This window comes from Aulostomus chinensis, chromosome 4 (assembly GCF_037954235.1).
Source record: "Aulostomus chinensis isolate RoL2024-O1b breed Wild chromosome 4, RoL_Achi_v1.0, whole genome shotgun sequence".
NCBI classification, from domain to species: domain Eukaryota; kingdom Metazoa; phylum Chordata; class Actinopteri; order Syngnathiformes; family Aulostomidae; genus Aulostomus; species Aulostomus chinensis.
This window is the reverse complement of record NC_141323.1, coordinates 24,485,101-24,502,115: the sequence shown is the minus strand read 5'-3', so window position 1 is coordinate 24,502,115 and position 17,015 is coordinate 24,485,101. Positions and strand designations below refer to the sequence as shown.

The following is a 17,015-nucleotide window of genomic DNA, read 5'->3' as shown; positions in this document are numbered from 1 at the left end:
ACTTTACTTTTTACATCTCGAGCCTCCACAAATTAATGTGTGCGACATCTGTATTTTGCCTGTGAATTCATGAAGCTTTCTGATAGACTGAACCATTTTGCAGTACACACAATATACGTGTCACACAACAGTTAAGTCGGTTCATATTAAGATGAGTGCACACCGACTGTGTTTACATGCAATTACGTTCCTCCATCTTGTGCTAGGCTACTGCTCTGGCATGAGTCTGTCTGATGGCATGATTACAGTGTACTTAAGGCCATAGAGCAGAAGCTGTGGTTGTATTTGTTTAAAAAAGAGTGGTTTTAGCATCGTTCAAGTGCCTGCTCATTTGTGTTGATTTTTCTTTGTCTCTGATATTGCCTACAGATGCAGGAGCCTATTTTCCAGCTGCCCTGATCCTAGTAAGTACTTGCCTGTCCATCACATTTCACAGTTAATCAGTTATTTTTTCAGACCTCAAACATTGAAATAGACAACTATGTTATCTGGTCAAAGAAGCTGTTTTTTTCTTCTTCTTCTTCTTCTCTTCTCTTTTCTCCCTCTTTTCTTGGATCTCCAACACTACATCTACATGTATATATTTGATGGCTTATAATGTCTCATTCATCTGAGTGAGTTCCAACACTCCTTTTTTCGGCGCTTCATTGGAATAAATCCTGAGAGTGTCTGCATGTTTTCCCTGTGCTGGTTCTCTCCAGGTACTCCAGCTTCCTTCCACAGTCCAAAGACATGCAAATGGAAATGCAACTCTAAATTGACCGTAGGTATGGCTGTGAGTGTGAATGGTTGTCTGTCAATATTTGTTGGCTGCGGTGGACTGCGATGGACTGCTTACCTGTCCAAGGTAATGTCCCTTCTGGGATAGGCTCCAGCCCCACCCTGTGACCCTTAACAGGATAAGCGGAAAAATGGATGGATGGATGGATGGACGGATGGATGGATGGATGGATGGATAGATGGGTGGGTGATCACTCACAGGACTGTGAGTCTCTCACTCTGACCACTTCATGCTATGGGACTTACACTGACGTAACCTGATTAGCTCAGTCAGTCGCACACAAGACTCTTAGTCTCAGGGTTGTTGGTTCAAGCCCCATGTTGGGTGTTGATCTTAAACACCACTGCTTGTCCTCTCAGTTTTGAAAGCTTTGTTTGTAAATTGTCAGAAAAATCAGTGAATAAACAATACAAACTTAGGCTTTGTCAGAAATTCCATGCTTCCAAACTAACCAATATGAAAAAAACAAAAGGTGAGACTTTTTCGTGCATTCGAAAAATTTGTATGCGCTTCATTGTATCCGCTTTCTATACTTCCATGCATCCCAGCTTATTTCTGTTGAGGGTTGCAGGGGGAGGCTGGAGCCTTTCCCAGTGGCTTTCAGGTGAGAGGCAGGTTTCACCCTGGACAGGTAGCCAGTCCATTGCAGACAGAATGCCCACGCAGGCACGGGGACAACATGCACACACCACACAGAAAGAACCTGTGCTCGAGCCAGGACTTGAACTTGCTTTGAGGCGACACTGTTAACAACGGTACCACCGTGCCACCCATTGACTGTAACACATTGTAAACAATATACACTCTTGTTATCATACAACATGTAGCCGTGTACAAAAATCAAATAAATTACATCGCATAAAAAGCATAAAAAGATGTGTTAAAAAGTTCAAAAATAAATAGAGTTCATGATCGTTAAAATTGGTTATAATGTGAGAAGGTTAAAAGCATAAATATAATATGTAACATTTAAAAAGTAAAACTATTTACAGTTAAAAAATAAATTCATATGAAGGTCTTTAAGTTCTCTGAGTCTGGAAAAGATCAGTGATCTGAGAATAAGGAGAGGGGAAGAAGCCGTGTTTATATGTAACCTCAATTGTTACCTGTCAATCATTTCATTCCTGTTTTATCTTTGGGTGTATTAAGACCGCAAAAGCCAATCAGAGGAAAGATACTGTGTAAGGGGTGGGACTAGTGGCGCTGGTTTGTGAGGTGAGTAGTTAGCGCGCATGGGGAGAGAAACAGAGGCAATAATCAGAGAGCGAAGAGGGGAGGCATCGTTTGTGTGGAGAGCATTTAAGTTTATTTTGGAGGTCGACGACTGGTGGTCCTGATGTAAACTTCTGTGTGACCTTCGAGAGGTGAATATTTATGCCTGTATTTGCGCTTTATCTAACTGTTATAGTGAAAAGAGACTGGATGTGTACATGGTTAGCGACGTGCTAGCTAGGGATATCATTCCGTGCTGATGTGCCTGCAGATCGTAGCTTTAGCGTTGTAATATTTTTGGAGCGAAAGTAAAGGTAATGCGAATTCGACACGAGATAATGTTTGATAATTGTGGCTAAATTAAGATAATATGCTTGAAGGAGACGGACATTGGAGAGAGAGAGACGGGTTTCCATCCGATGGCTCTGCTGTTCTGCTGTGCCCTGTCCTGCTGTGTTTTCTTCTTCGTGACTTTCGCTGTCCCGCCATTGCGTGAGTGTTTGGATTGTGACTTCCACCGCCATTGCCATTACCATTCAGACTCTCATCCTCCATTCCCGTTCTCCCCCTTCTAATAAAACCCTGGATTTGTGAGGACTAACATACACATGCACTTGCTTTTATTGTGTGCTCAGCTGCGAGTGAAGCGGCCATTACAGTTGTGAAGCCCCGACCGCACACGAGCTTCAATAAACAGGCCTGAAACAGGTAAAAATTTAATTTAAGGTTTTTCATATGAATGTGTGTGTGCCCACAGGTAAAATATTGAGTTTTAGTTGTTGTAAATTAAAGAATACCGTATTAGAAAGTAACTTAAGGATTCTGAAAGGGATTAAATATGATGTATATTTAAAAAAACAAAAGGGTTATCTTTTGTAGAGGAAACTGTTTTTTCCTTACAATTGAGGTGTTAAGGATGAATTGAGGGTATTTTATGTTAAACTATCTAACTAAAAAAGATTTTTATTTTAAGTGGAACGAAAGCTCAGAACCAAGAAAGACACTGTTTGTTTTGTTTTGAAAATCCTCTTACTCATTGTTAATAATTTTGTTCATTGTATTTTTATAATACGAGAATATATTCAATTTTTATTTCATCCATCTCCGTGAACAAGTACCTGTGAAGGATTAATTTGCAATTCTTTTGACTTCAGCTTGAGGAAAGGGCAGCTTTGAGTCTTTGTGGACCAGCATGAGCGAGCTTCCCTCAACACTTGATCTTGAAGCGCCTTTCCGCAGCTTTGAAATTGAATATCAATCAGCGTGTAATTTGAAGTAGACAGATGGCAGATGCAGTACTTTTCTCTCGATTACATCAACATTCTTTTCGTTGTATTGACAGGACACCTATTTGGCGTGTGAAAAGACCCTGAGGCTGTTGCGCCTCACTTTTTTTCTGAGGTTGTAAAGTGAGTGAAATGGATATAGAGCCCATGTGTGTAAGGGTCAAGGGCTTACGGCCATACCACTCTGAACACGCCCGATCTCGTCTGATCTCGGAAGCTAAGCGGGGTCGGGCCTGGTTAGTACTTGGATGGGAGACCGCCTGGGAATACCAGGTGCTGTAAGCTTTTTTTTTTCTTTGTGAGGAAAGGGCAGCTTTGAGTCTTTGGGGACCAGCATGAGCGAGCTTCCCTCACACACCTTTTCTTGAAGCGCCCTCCGCAGCTTTGGAATGGAATGTCATGCAGTGGTTAATTTGAAGTAGACAGATGGCAGATGCAGTACTTTTCTCTCGATGACATCAACATTCTTTTCTTTTATTGACAGGACACCTATTTGGCGTGTGAAAAGACCCTGAGGCTGTTGCGCATCACTTTTTTTCTGAGGTTGTAAAGTGAGTGAAATGGATATAGAGCCCATGTGTGTCAGAGTCAAGGGCTTACGGCCATACCACTCTGAACACGCATGCGCCAATCAGACGGTACGCTGACAGCACGACACACGGAGGTCGCGGACTCCGCTTTTCCCATTTCTTTCGTTTTTTTCAGCCTTTTTCATTGTTCTTCCTTATTTTCCGTGCATTTTTGGTTCGTTTTTAGAGTGAACATTTTTTCCCCCCGACAATTTTTATACTGATCGGGGGAGGTCAATTTGAGTTTTTTTTTTCCTAATGAAAAACTTTCGGACGGACCAAATGGATTTGAACTCTGCAAACGGATTTCAGATTACGAGCATGGAAAACGGACTTGACATAAACGCACAAACAGGTGAAGAAAATGAAAAATGGTTGCTTGTTAAAAGAAACAATCAGAAACGAAACATGAAGAAGTCGGAAGGAAAACTGCCGGAGGGAAATGCGAGAGCGGCTTCCGCAGCGACAGCGGGGGAAAGACGGTGAGCAGCGGCTGATTCAGAGGAGATGTGTGGAAGGAGCGCTGGAGCCGGTCCACAGGCAACGAGAGCTGGTGGCCTGAAGAACAGAGCTGAAGAAGTGGTTCCGAGAAGACCTGGGCAGCGAGGAGCTACTGGAGAGGCGACGGAGAGTGAGAGAGAATTGGCGGCGGAAAGAGATGCGGCGTCTGGTGGGGAAAGGCAGCAGCAGCAGCGACATGGAGCGGCGAAATCTGCGGGTGGCGACCACAAGTATGACAGAGAACTGACGGTCAGTGTCGAGGTAACTGGGCAGGATGAAGTCCCAGTTCTCGAATTAATGAGATGCATAAGAGCACTGTGTGGAGGTTTAATAGCCTGTAGGGCGACAGGGCCGCAGAAATATGAAATTACCATGTCACACATCAAAGGGAAAGAGAGAATCCTAGATGGTTTCAAAATTGGGGACAACACAGTGCATGTCAAAGATCTGTGTAATGATGAACTCATGGTTTCTTTTTTAAGCTTACCAGCTTACATCAGAGATGAGGAAATTTTACAAAAGCTAGAAGGGTGGGGAGTCTCAGCGGCATCAACTATAAGGAGGAGGATGTGGCCGGGTACGCAAATTGCTGATGGGACGCGGTTTCTCAAAGTAAAATTTACAGATAAAGTCCAATCTCTGCCTTATTCAGCACGGTTTGACACAGCAATAGGACCGGAATATTTCAGGGTCATACATGATAGGCAGGCTAGGGTGTGTAGGATGTGCCTCCAGCCGGGGCACATCCTAAGGGACTGTCCTGAGTTCTCCTGCCATAAGTGTGGTGTCCAGGGGCATTATGCAAGGGAGTGCAACAGGAAACCTAATAAGATACAGAAATGTGAGGTGTGTTGGAACAAAATTGATGAATGTAATTGTAATTGTAGTGATGAGGATATTGTGGTGGAATCTGGATCTGAGGAGCTGTACAGTGAGATGGAAGGTTTAAGTGAGGGAGGAACGGAGGATGAGGAGGAAGATGACGAGGTGGGTAGTGGCGCCGCCAAGCAGGCTGCCGGTGAGGGTTACGCCCCTCAGAGAACCCAGAGCCCTCCTAAAGTGGTGCAGAGCCCAGGCACAAGGCTTGGTTCAAGTCTGAATGACATGAGCACTGACTCAGGCCCACAGCAGAGAGGAAAGGATGGAGGAGGAAACGGGTCCGAAAAGGAGCCGGAGCCTTCTCAACTCCTGGAATCAATGGAGGTGGGGGATACCCCAAGAGAATTGCAGCCGGCGGCAGCCACATCCACCAGGGTACCTACCTTAAATGTGCCCTCCACCTTCCCTCCTCAGAGTAGATCAAACAGTGACTCGGAAATGGACTTTGCCACAATCAAAAATATTCGGAAAAAGCACACCTCAATAAAAGATGCTGCGATGAAGAAAAAACAGAAGAAAGAAGGAGGGAGAGGTAAAAAATCTTGAGGGAAAATTGGCTGTTTAAAGGTTTTTTTGGTCTGACCATGTTTCTGCTGCACTCCCTTAATGTCAATGGACTCCGCACTTATGGCAGGATGACCGCCATTTTACTTAAAAGCAAGTGTGACATTCTCTGCTTACAGGAGACAAGGTGGGAAGGGGATAGCGTGGCGGCAGCAAGCAAAATGTGGGAAGGAGATGTCTTTTTTAGCAACGGCACAAGTAAATCTTGTGGCGTAGCTATTTTAGTAAAAAAGACTATAAGTACCAATAGCAAGCTAATATATCATGACAAGAAAGGTAGAATACTTATTATAGATGTTTGCATAAACAATAGAACATACAGAATTGTTAACATATATGCCAGTAACTGTGAAAAGGAAAGGAAAATGTTTCTAAATAGTATAAGCAGATGGATAGATCATAGAACCATAATAATAGGAGATTTCAATATCGCATTAACTAAGGATGATATATCAATTAACAATGTATACAAGAATGACACAAGCAGAACTGAGCTATATAATTTAATGAATATTCACAATTTGACAGATGTATGGAGAATTCACAACCCATTCAAGAAAGAGTACTCCAGAAGACAGGTTGTGCAGGGAAAAATGAAACAAGCCAGAATAGATTTATGTCTAGCGGCCCCTGAAGCAACAAAACAGATCAATAAAATACAATATAATTATAACGCATGGAGTGATCACGCAACAATTGAGTGTTACTTGGGTGCTGCAGGAGGTTTCAGGGGGGGAGGTACCTGGTGCCTCAACTCCAGCCTCCTGGCAGATTCAACTTACGTTAAAAAAATCACAAAACTGCTTGATTATGCAAAAATTGAAATGAAAATAGAAAATAATTTTATAGAAAAGTGGGAAATTCTAAAGCAAAGAATTAAAAGAAGTAGTATAAATTATAGTAAAGAGAAAAAGTGGAGAGAGGAGCTGGAAGAAAATCGACTAAGAAAATTAATCAATCATGAAATAGCATTATTTGATAAAAAACCTAACAGAAACACAGAAAACTATGAATTATATAAAGCAAAACTAGGAAACATAGAAAAAATAAAATGCAGAGGTGCAATGATAAGAAGCAGAGTTAAAAATTTAGTAGAAGGAGAAAAATGCACCGCATATTTTTTGGGGCTCGAAAAGCAAAAACAAAACAAAACTATAATAGAAAAAATCAACGATATAACTGGAAAAGAATATGACGATCAAGAAAATATACTAAGAGTAACTACAGAGTTTTATAAAGAATTATTTGATAATGGATATAGCAATAGCGAAGAGGTAGACAAGTTGTTATCAAATATCCAAACTAGTATTTCAGTGGAGGATAAGGAATGGTCTGATGCACAAATTACTATTAATGAGATAAAGACGGCAATAGATAGCTTAAATAAAAACAAAAGTCCAGGGGTAGATGGTTTAACAGCAGAATTTTATATTTGTTTCAAAGAGCAGATAGCTCCCCTGTTGCTGTCATTGTACCACTCAATGGAACGGGAACAGAGAACATCCAATACATTCACTGCAGGAATAATTTCACTTATCTACAAAAATAAAGGTTCAAAACAGGATATAACAAACTATAGACCAATAAGTTTACTCAATACAGATTACAAGATACTGACCAAAACACTGGCAAACAGGCTTAAACTTACAATAGGAACCATTATTGGTAATACACAGGCATACGGCATACCAGATAGAGACATCATAGATACGATCCTTACAATAAAGGATACCGTCAGGACAATGGCAGCACAGGGGGGGTATCTGCTCGGAATTGATTTGGAGAAAGCATTCGACAGAGTAGAACATCTTTTCTTATATAAAACTTTAAAAAGATTTGGATACGGTGAAGGCTTTATTAGATGGATTAAATTATTATACGATAACGCATACAGTCAAATAAAGATAAATGGACAACTAACAGAAAAGATCAAATTAAAAAGATCGGTAAGGCAAGGATGCCCGCTTTCAGCTCTTTTATACAGTATTGTTGCTGAGCCACTAGCTTTAAGTATAATGAATGATAAGAATATTATAGGTATAAAAACATATAGAGACAAAGTCGTTAAAATAGCACAATTTGCGGATGATATCAATATAATGTTTAAAAATGAAGAAAATTTAAATTATATTATAAAACATCTAGAAAGATATGAAAAAGCATCAGGAGCTAAGGTTAACAGAAATAAGTCAGAAATGATGGAATTCGGTAAAAATAGTTTAAAAAATAATTGGGGTTTTAGCACTAAAGAATACAGGAAAATACTGGGTGTATACATTGGTAAAAATGAAGGGGAAGCCAGGGACTTAGGGTGGAGAGAACTTGTAAAAAAGGTAGAAAATACACTTAATTTATGGAGAAGTAGGGGTTTAAGCCTGAGAGGAAAGATAATTGTCATCAATGCCTTAATACTGTCAAAAATTAATCATGTTTTGGGGGCCTGTGAGCTACCGCAGTGGGCACTAAATTCGCTCAATGAAGCGATCTCCTCCTTCCTTTGGAGGGGAAAGGGAAATTCGATCGCTCATCGGGTGATAATTGCTAATAAAAGGGAGGGGGGATTAGGACTAATTGACATCAGTGCAAAAAAAGATGCACTCAGGGCCAAATTAGTTAGAAATTTTCTCGATTGGAACAGGCAGTACCCCTGGGAGGACACAATGGCGGGCTACCTGGCTGAGTACGGGGAGGGGGAGAAACTCCCTCTTTATCACCTCCTTCCTGGGAAAAGCCATGGCTCGCTACCGATGTTCTACCAGGAGGTGCTAGAGGCATGGGGCAAATTCCTGCCCCACCTCAGGCCTAAGTGCAGTCAGAAAAGTCATGTGCTGCAGTTACCTTTTCTCGAAAGCACCTTTTTCACACACAATGGTAGGACACTTAAATGCAGGGCACTTCAGCAACATAATATAACAAGGGTCGGTCAAGTGGTGGGGGAAAGGGGTCTGTTCAGTCTCAGGAAAGTCACAACCCAACTCAAAAAAACAGGGACACCGTGCAGAAAGGATTACCTAAATGGACTAGGTAACAAAATCAACAGAAACATAACCTCACTGTGGAGAAACTTAATCATCACGGACAAATCGAGAGCAGACCCCGAACTCCCACCGCTTGAGCTTGTCACACAGTACACAGGGAAAGAGCTGTCACAGGTGAAAACAAAGGACTGGTACACCATAGGGATTAACTCAATTAAACGCACTCCAAAAGCAGAAAAACACTGGGCACAATTATTCAAGGGAATACCGATAGGAAAAATCTGGCAAAACCTTAACATACCTTACATGGACAGCAATACTTTCAAGCTAGAATTCAATATCAGACACAGGAGAATTTTCACAGGAATCAAATTACACCAGATTAATAAGGAAAACTACAGTAGGACATGCCAAATCTGCAATAAAGAACCGGAAGACCAGGAGCATCTATTCATCAACTGCAAGGAATCGGATAAATTCAGGAATTTCATAAGGATGCTACTGCAAGAGCACTGCAATTTCAGTTTGACAGATGAAACACTATGGACATGGACTCTTCTCTTTGGTACAACACTGAAACAAAAGGATCAGAACAGGACTCTCATAAATACCATACTCACTTTTGCAAAAAAATCAATATGGACAACTAGAAACTACGCTCTCTATGAAAAGAAGAAAATAAACATATTTGGGGTTTTTTACACAACACTCTTGACGCACCTACAAATCTTACATGACATGGACAAGGATATTTTTGAAAACACTTTCTGCAGGAAAAACACATTTTTCAACATAGCAAATGGCAAAATTGAAATAAACAAGATTGACAATGGTATGTTTTCTCTTCAAATTCCCAGCTAAGTAGTCTCTTTTTTTTATAAAGCAAAGTATTTTTCAAATTTAATAAAGGGGTGAGCAAATTGGGTGGTTTATGTTTTTGGTGTGTTTAACATTTCATTTTGATAAAATTTCATTTAAAAAAAAAAAAAAAATTTGTGTGTGTGACACTTCACGACAGGAATTTGTTCTTTTTAGTCCCATGAGTTTTTTTTTGTCTCTCTTTAATTTTTATTTATTTATTTTTTTGGAATGACCTGCATTGCTCCAGTGGCTGTAGGCACATAGTGTTGGTTTATTTGTCTAAATTTAACTTAATTAAAAAAAAAAAACAAAAAAAAAAACTCTGATGGTGTTTTCATCAAGTTCGAGGTGTATCAAGGGTGGGGGTTTTTTTTTGGTAAGATTTCTTTCCTGAAGGAATTTATTTTTTATATAATTGTTAAATTTTGTCATGTAAATAAGAATGTACAGTTGGTAAAAATGTATGATGTATTTTTGATAATAAAAGACAAAAAAAAAAAACACGCCCGATCTCGTCTGATCTCGGAAGCTAAGCAGGGTCGGGCCTGGTTAGTACTTGGATGGAAGACCGCCTGGGAATACCAGGTGCTGTAAGCTTTTTTATTTCTTTGTGAGGAAAGGGCCGCTTTGAGTCTTTGGGGACCAGCATGAGCGAGCTTCCCTCACACACCTTTTCTTGAAGCGCCCTCTGCAGCTTTGAAATTGAATGTCATGCAGTGGTTAATTTGAAGTAGACAGATGGCAGATGCAGTACTTTTCTCTAGATGACATTAACATTCTTTTCGTTGTATTGACAGGACACCTATTTGGCGTGTGAAAAGACCGTGAGGCTGTTGCACATCACTTTTTTTCTGAGATTGTAAAGTGAGTGAAATGGATATAGAGCCCATGTGTGTCAGAGTCAAGGGCTTACGGCCATACCACTCTGAACACGCCCGATCTCGTCTGATCTCGGAAGCTAAGCAGGGTCGGGCCTGGTTAGTACTTGGGTGGGAGACCGCCTGGGAATACCAGGCGCTGTAAGCTTTTTTGTTTCATTGTGAGGAAAGGGCCGCTTTGAGTCTTTGGGGACCAGCATGAGCGAGCTTCCCTCACACACCTTTTCTTGAAGTGCCTTTCTGCAGCTGTGAAATTTGAAGTAGACAGATGGCAGATGCAGTACTTTTCTCTAGATGACATCAACATTCTTTTCTTTGTATTGACAGGACACCTTTTTGGCGTGTGAAAAGACCCTGAGGCTGTTGCGCACCACTTTTTTTCTGAGGTTGTAAAGTGTGTGAAATGGATATAGAGCCCATGTGTTTCAGAGTCAAGGGTTTTCGGCCATACCACTCTGAACACGCCCGATCTCGTCTGATCTCGGAAGCTAAGCAGGGTTGGGCCTGGTTAGTACTTGGAAAGGAGACCGCCTGGGAATACCAGGTGCTGTAAGCTTTTTTGTTTTGGCAGATGCTGTACTTTTCTCCCGATGACATCAACATTCTTTTCGTTGTATTGACAGGACACCTATTTGGCTTGCTGATGGAGAATTGTTGGGTGTAGATTCATTGAAGGAGTTTGGTACTGGACCTGCTCTTCCTGTAAAGTGTCATGAGATAAGTTTTGTTTTGATTTGGTGCAATATAAATAAAATTAACTTGACCAGTGTTATTTTTGGTCTTTTGTTAATTGCATGCCACATGAAATTAAGTCACTAAAGTCATTAAGTCATTTTTATCTCACATTTGACCTGCAGCTACAGTCTCACAGTGGCAAGACAAGAATGAATTGAAGAATTGTAGAATTATTTAAACATACCAAGTGGACTGTTTCTGGTTTCTTGAAGATGCTTCAGCTCTCATCCAAGAGGCGTCTTCAGTTTTCTTCACTGATGGGAGGATTTATAGCTCTGTGGGGGCGGGACCTTCTACAGAGGTGATTGACACATGTGAGCTCTGGGTGTCAGAGTTGTTTTGGTCAGGTTGTGAAAGGGAAGTTGACTCAACTGGTATCTGTGTCAGTTAAAAGCCTCAACGTAATTCCATAATCTAGGAGTAGAAACCAGAGTCGCTTACGACGAGGATGGGATTCGAACCCATGCGTGCAGAGCACAATGGATTAGCAGTCCATCGCCTTAACCACTCGGCTACCTCGTCTGCTGACAGCAACTCTGAGCTTTTAAACACCTGAACTCTTTGGAGCCTATTTGTCAGAAATGGACCCAGCAGGAGCCACTGAACACAACTCTGACATAATCAGGCTTCTTCCCAGCAGCATCGTGCTACAGAAGGCAGAATACAGACCATCGACACATCATCAGAGTGAACACCAGCTGATGTTTACAAGTTTAATTCACCTTTTACTACAAAATGACATCCAAGCTCAGATTCTCTTGTCCTGATTGAACAAGTAAATGTTTAAGAAGATGAGAGTACCAGACTTTTTCATCCAAGGAAACAATCATCCTATCACTGTCCTATGCAGAGTTTCTTTTTAAAAAAAAAGTGAGACAACCTCAAGATTTTCTGTTTCTTCTTGTTGGATTTTGCCACAGAGAATCAGAGCCAGTCAAAAGCTTGTTGGACTTTAATGTTGGAGGACTGAACAAGTCATGACATCATCAGTTTTACCTTCACAGGTGCTTCATTTACTTTACTTTCAATATTACAGAGGTCGAACCTGAAATCAAAGCTGTCCGTCAAAAGAAGTGAAAGCTTCCCTGGTTGTGATGTTCTTGTCTACAAACTCTGTCTTGTATGGAGCTTCAATCTTTAATAAAAAGAATAAAAAGAAGATAACACTTGTTGTGATTTGGCGCTTTAAAAATAAAACTTACGACTTACATGGAAACTGTCTGGGGGGGGGGGTGGAGCCTCCATCAGGTATGTGTTTGATGTCTGAATTCTGTCTCTGATGTCTGAATTCTGTCTTTGATCTCTGGGTTCTGAGCATTGATCTCCTGCTTCAGTCTTTGATCTCTGACTGATCCTAAACTAATCAAAGGATCACATCAGCATATTGGTCCAGTCTACAGATGGTGATTTTACCTATTTCAAGCCTTATTTTGTGTTTTATTGACATTTTTAAAATCATTAATGACTTTTTGACTGAACATCCTGGACACTGTGGTGCCTGATGAGGAGACAACTTGGGTACAAAGTTGAAGAGGAGGGTTTTTGGAGAAGGGATATTTTTGCAGTGTTCCAAGTCAATAATAACTGTGGCAAAATGTCATCATTTTTCAAAATGTCCTCACGAAGATGGTTTGAAATTCTGTCTCTCCCTCATCCTCAGCTTCTACAGCCCTTTAAAGAAAACCTTTGACTCGTGGATCTAAAAAGATCAGATGTTGTCTCCTCCAGAACATCAACACTTTAACGTTGTTGGCAGGACTCCAACCTGAGCAGGGAGACCCCAATGGATTTCTAGTCCATCGCCTTCACCACTCGGCCACAACAACCACATTCACACACACATTTGTAAAAGATTCACATTTACACAATTCTTTAAAATTATGTCACAAGCCCATTTGTGTGAGGTCCTATTTTCTCTTTTTCAGCATTCTTTTTTTTCCAGGTCTCTAATAAGTGCAGAATTAAAAAGACAAGCAAGCTGGATCCATCCTGGGCAGGTGATAGGAGCCATTGACCACTGGCCAGAGACCCTGGCACAGACGTTGGGGGGTGGTGAGAGAGAGCATTTCTACAATTATATTCTACATTTATAGAATTCTACAATCCTACAATTTCATTGAGCAGACGCTTTTGTCCAGAGCCACTTGCATATTTTTTCGGTGAGTTTGGCTCCTGAGCTCAAGACAGTTGTGACTCATAAAGGACAGCTTCAAATGCAGCTGTGAAGCCTCATTGTCAGCTGGGAGGAACGACAGGTGTCTCCCTCTAGTGGCTCCTCACAGCAACACGAGCCTCATTTCATACACATGCATCCACCACCTCACTACCAAAGGCCAGTTGGGCCTCCACAGACAGGTGAGTTTCAAGTGTTGGACAAAGGTCTTTAAGATGTTGTAATTAATTCTATAACATTTGAGATTAAACTCTATGGAATTACAACCAACAAGCAGTCAAATACCTGATTGACTGACTGATTGGATGACATGGACCCACCTGATCCATGTCAGCCTTGTTGGAGCAGAAAGAGGTGGATCAGAGGAATCAGTGGATCAAGACTCAGGTGTCAGATGAAGAATCTCTTTATTCACAATCGAGTCAGAGAAATCTTCCAACGTGAACTTGACAGACCATTTTATACCAAAGACAGGCTGTGTGTGTGTGTGGGGGGGGGGGGTGGACAATGGCTTAAGGGAGCTCCAGGTAGCTGGTTTGAACTGGTCCCTCATCTCTGTGAGTAGAAACCATCTGAGGTGGAGGGTGGAGATCTGCTTTGACCTCCTGATCTCCCAGTAAAGCCAGTATAGATGTTGAGCTTGGAGGAGTTGATGGCCTCCTTCATCTTCTTGTTGGAGATGTTTGCTAAACTCAGCACCACCACAGATCAGAGGAAAGTCCACTTGTAAGCTGGACACTGGAGTTTCTAGTGACCTGCAGGATCTTAGTTGTGGTGGCAGCAGGCCTGTTCCAAGAGCTTTGCTCACATTCATGATCAGGCTTCATAATGGTTCTGGACCACTGAGTGATAGAAGCTGATCCTGGGGCAGCAGAAGACAAATATAGAGAAGAAAAGACAAAAGACAGAGAGAAAGGAGGGAGAGAATGACAAAAAGATGGGAACAAGATGAGGGTGAAAGACAAGCAGAGAGAAAGACAGAGGAATGGAAGACAGACACACAACCAACAACAGCAACAGCAGCAATAATAGTATTGATATTGTCCTGTTATTGATGTTTTCATGTGAAAGTGGCATATTTAAGATAAAAGACACTGTTAGAACAGAAAGATCCATAAAACCCACCAACCAGAGGTGTGTCTGGTACAGATGTGGAATTATTGGCTCACACAATGTTGAGGCAACTGGGAAGAAGACAAACAAAAAAGGCTTGTGTGATTCAGACATTCATCAAAAATGGTCCTGTAGAACTGTTCAATGTGTCATGACTTCAGAAGCTCAAATCCTCTCTAAGTTCTAGTGAGAGTGGAAGAGATTATAAAATGAGAGAAGCAGGGCCCTCCCTCAGAGCTGAAACAGCTCAGTTGGGAGAGCGTTAGACTGAAGATCTAAAGGTCCCTGGTCCGATCCCAGGTTTCAGCAGAGGAACAGCATTGACTTTACTTTCCAGTGGAGGAACTGCAGACATGAAGGAAACAAACATCTTGTCCTGTGCATTCTTATGACATTCAAGACATTTTTGGAGCCTCTTGTTGGATTTTGCCACAGAGAATCAGAGCCAATCAAAAGCATGGTGGACTTTAACATGGAGGATTGAAGAAGTCAAGAAAGCAGCAGTTTGACCTTCACAGGTGTTTCTTTTCCTGTCTAAAAACTGTAGAAAGAGCCTGAGTAGCTCAGACGGTAGAGCATCAGACTTTTAATCTGAGGGTCCAGGGTTCAAGTCCTTGTTCAGGTGCTATGCTGGTGTTCCAGTGTTTAACAACATGGTACTGGATGAAGTTTAGTGTTGAACAAACTGTCATCATCACAAGTAGAAGTGTTCTTGTCTTGAGACTGTTCCTGCAGGTCAAATGTGAAGAACCGGCCACCCCCATTTTGCAAAAAGTTAAATTTTTCTAACTGTTCAATTGGAAAGTATTTTCAGATTGAAGAAGTGATCAAGAGAAACAGGAAAATCCCTCTAAACACAGCAAACTCCATCCATCAATCCATTTTCTACAGATTTTCCTGTTCAGGGTCTCAGAGGGAACTGCAGCCTGTCCCAGCAGCCTCAGTACAAGAGGAGGGGTTCACCCTGGACAGGTCGCCAGTCCATCACAGGGCCAGGTGAAAGTGCCAACCACTGCACTGCCCCTACTAGTCGTCTACATATCAGTGTTCTCAGTATTGCACTGACATTCACATCAGTATTGTGCTTATATTTTATTTCCTGGCTCTTCAAGCCTCCTATTATGCTGAAGTTGATTGCTTCAGTGACCAGGAGACGTTATCATTGGCAGCGAGTTTACTATTATTGCTGCTGCTGTTGCTGTTGTTTGTTGTGTGTCTGTCTTCAATCCCTCTGTCTTTCTCTCTGCTTGTCTTTCTCCCTCATCTTGTTCCCATCTTTTTGTCATTCTCTCCCTCCTTTCTCTCTGTCTTTTGTCTTTTCTTCTCTATATTTGTCTTCTGCTGTCTGTCCTGTCCTGCTCTGTTTCAACAACCAACCAGTCAAAGCAGACGTCCGGTTAAAAAAATTATCATAAAAGAACTCTTGATGTGATTTGGCTTGAGACATGAAGAAGATAGGATTTTTTTTCTCTTAATTTTAGAAGCATTTACAGATTCATGTAAAGATCATCAATCAGTGTAGTATTTCAGACAGACTTCTGGTCCGTGAGGACGAGGAATCCAGCACAGATCCACAGAACTCCAACTGCCATCTTTGATGATTCCTTTACAGTCTGTAGGGTGGAGAGATCCTCCTGAGTCTGGCTTTGAATGTTTGTCTGTGGATGTGTTAACCCTGTGATGGACTGGTGACCTGTCCAGGGTGAACACGGCCTGTCGCCCAAAAGCTGCTTGGATAGGCTCCACCCCCTCCATGACCCTGAACAGGATAAGCAGAAGAAAATGGATAGAAGTCATGACACATTGAACAGTTCTACAGGACCATTTTTGATGAATGTCTGAATCACACAAGCCTTTTTTGTTTGTCTTCTTCCCAGTTGCCTCAACATTGTGTGAGCCAATAATTCCACATCTGTACCAGACACACCTCTTGTTGGTGGGTTTATGGATCTTTCTGTTCTAACAGTGTCTTTTATCTTGCTTTTATCTTTTATCTTTTGGATCTTTTCTTTGTATCTGCATTCTGTGGTGCACGGTTGCTCTGGAAGAGCGCTCTATCTAACTATTTTCACTGTACCCCCCCCCCCCCCCCCCGTATAGCAAAAAGAAAAGATTCTGATTCTTACACACACACACACACACACACACACACGTGTATAAACATGATGTTCCGAATGTTTCACTGTCTGTGGTTGTCCATCTTTCCTTGCCTCTTCACTGTCATTGTCACAACTCTGAGCAGTCTTCCTCTCCAGGTGATGTCTCTGAGTGATGATGATTGCTGTCTGTTCAACCAGCTTCATTTGTTGATATCTGAGAAGGACTGAAGACAGCAAAGTGTGCTGATTGGCCAACAACCCCACACAGGTCAAAGGTCACTGCTCTGAGGCAGACCAGTTTACTATATCAGTGGTGACACCATCCACTGCTGGCGCTCTCTTCAGTGCTTCTTGTTTCTGCCCTTTGTGCTTGAGCTCCTAGAGCA

General features: G+C 41.7%; 5 non-coding genes across 5 annotated transcripts; 4 read left to right on the top strand and 1 right to left on the bottom strand.

Annotated features, from left to right (window-relative positions):
- Nucleotides 1-3,445: 3,445 nt before the first annotated feature.
- Nucleotides 3,446-3,564, top strand: LOC147263951 (5S ribosomal RNA). The gene has a single exon (XR_015115456.1). It is a non-coding gene; the product is annotated as a 5S ribosomal RNA (ribosomal RNA).
- A 6,974-nt stretch (nucleotides 3,565-10,538) lies between these two features.
- LOC147263950 (5S ribosomal RNA) lies at nucleotides 10,539-10,657 on the top strand. The gene has a single exon (XR_015115519.1). It is a non-coding gene; the product is annotated as a 5S ribosomal RNA (ribosomal RNA).
- Nucleotides 10,658-10,946: 289 nt separating this feature from the next.
- Nucleotides 10,947-11,065, top strand: LOC147263949 (5S ribosomal RNA). The gene has a single exon (XR_015115188.1). It is a non-coding gene; the product is annotated as a 5S ribosomal RNA (ribosomal RNA).
- A 619-nt stretch (nucleotides 11,066-11,684) lies between these two features.
- On the bottom strand, nucleotides 11,685-11,766 carry trnas-gcu (transfer RNA serine (anticodon GCU)). Its single transcript has one exon. It is a non-coding gene; the product is annotated as a tRNA-Ser (tRNA).
- A 3,000-nt stretch (nucleotides 11,767-14,766) lies between these two features.
- trnaf-gaa (transfer RNA phenylalanine (anticodon GAA)) lies at nucleotides 14,767-14,839 on the top strand. The gene has a single exon. It is a non-coding gene; the product is annotated as a tRNA-Phe (tRNA).
- Nucleotides 14,840-17,015: the final 2,176 nt, after the last annotated feature.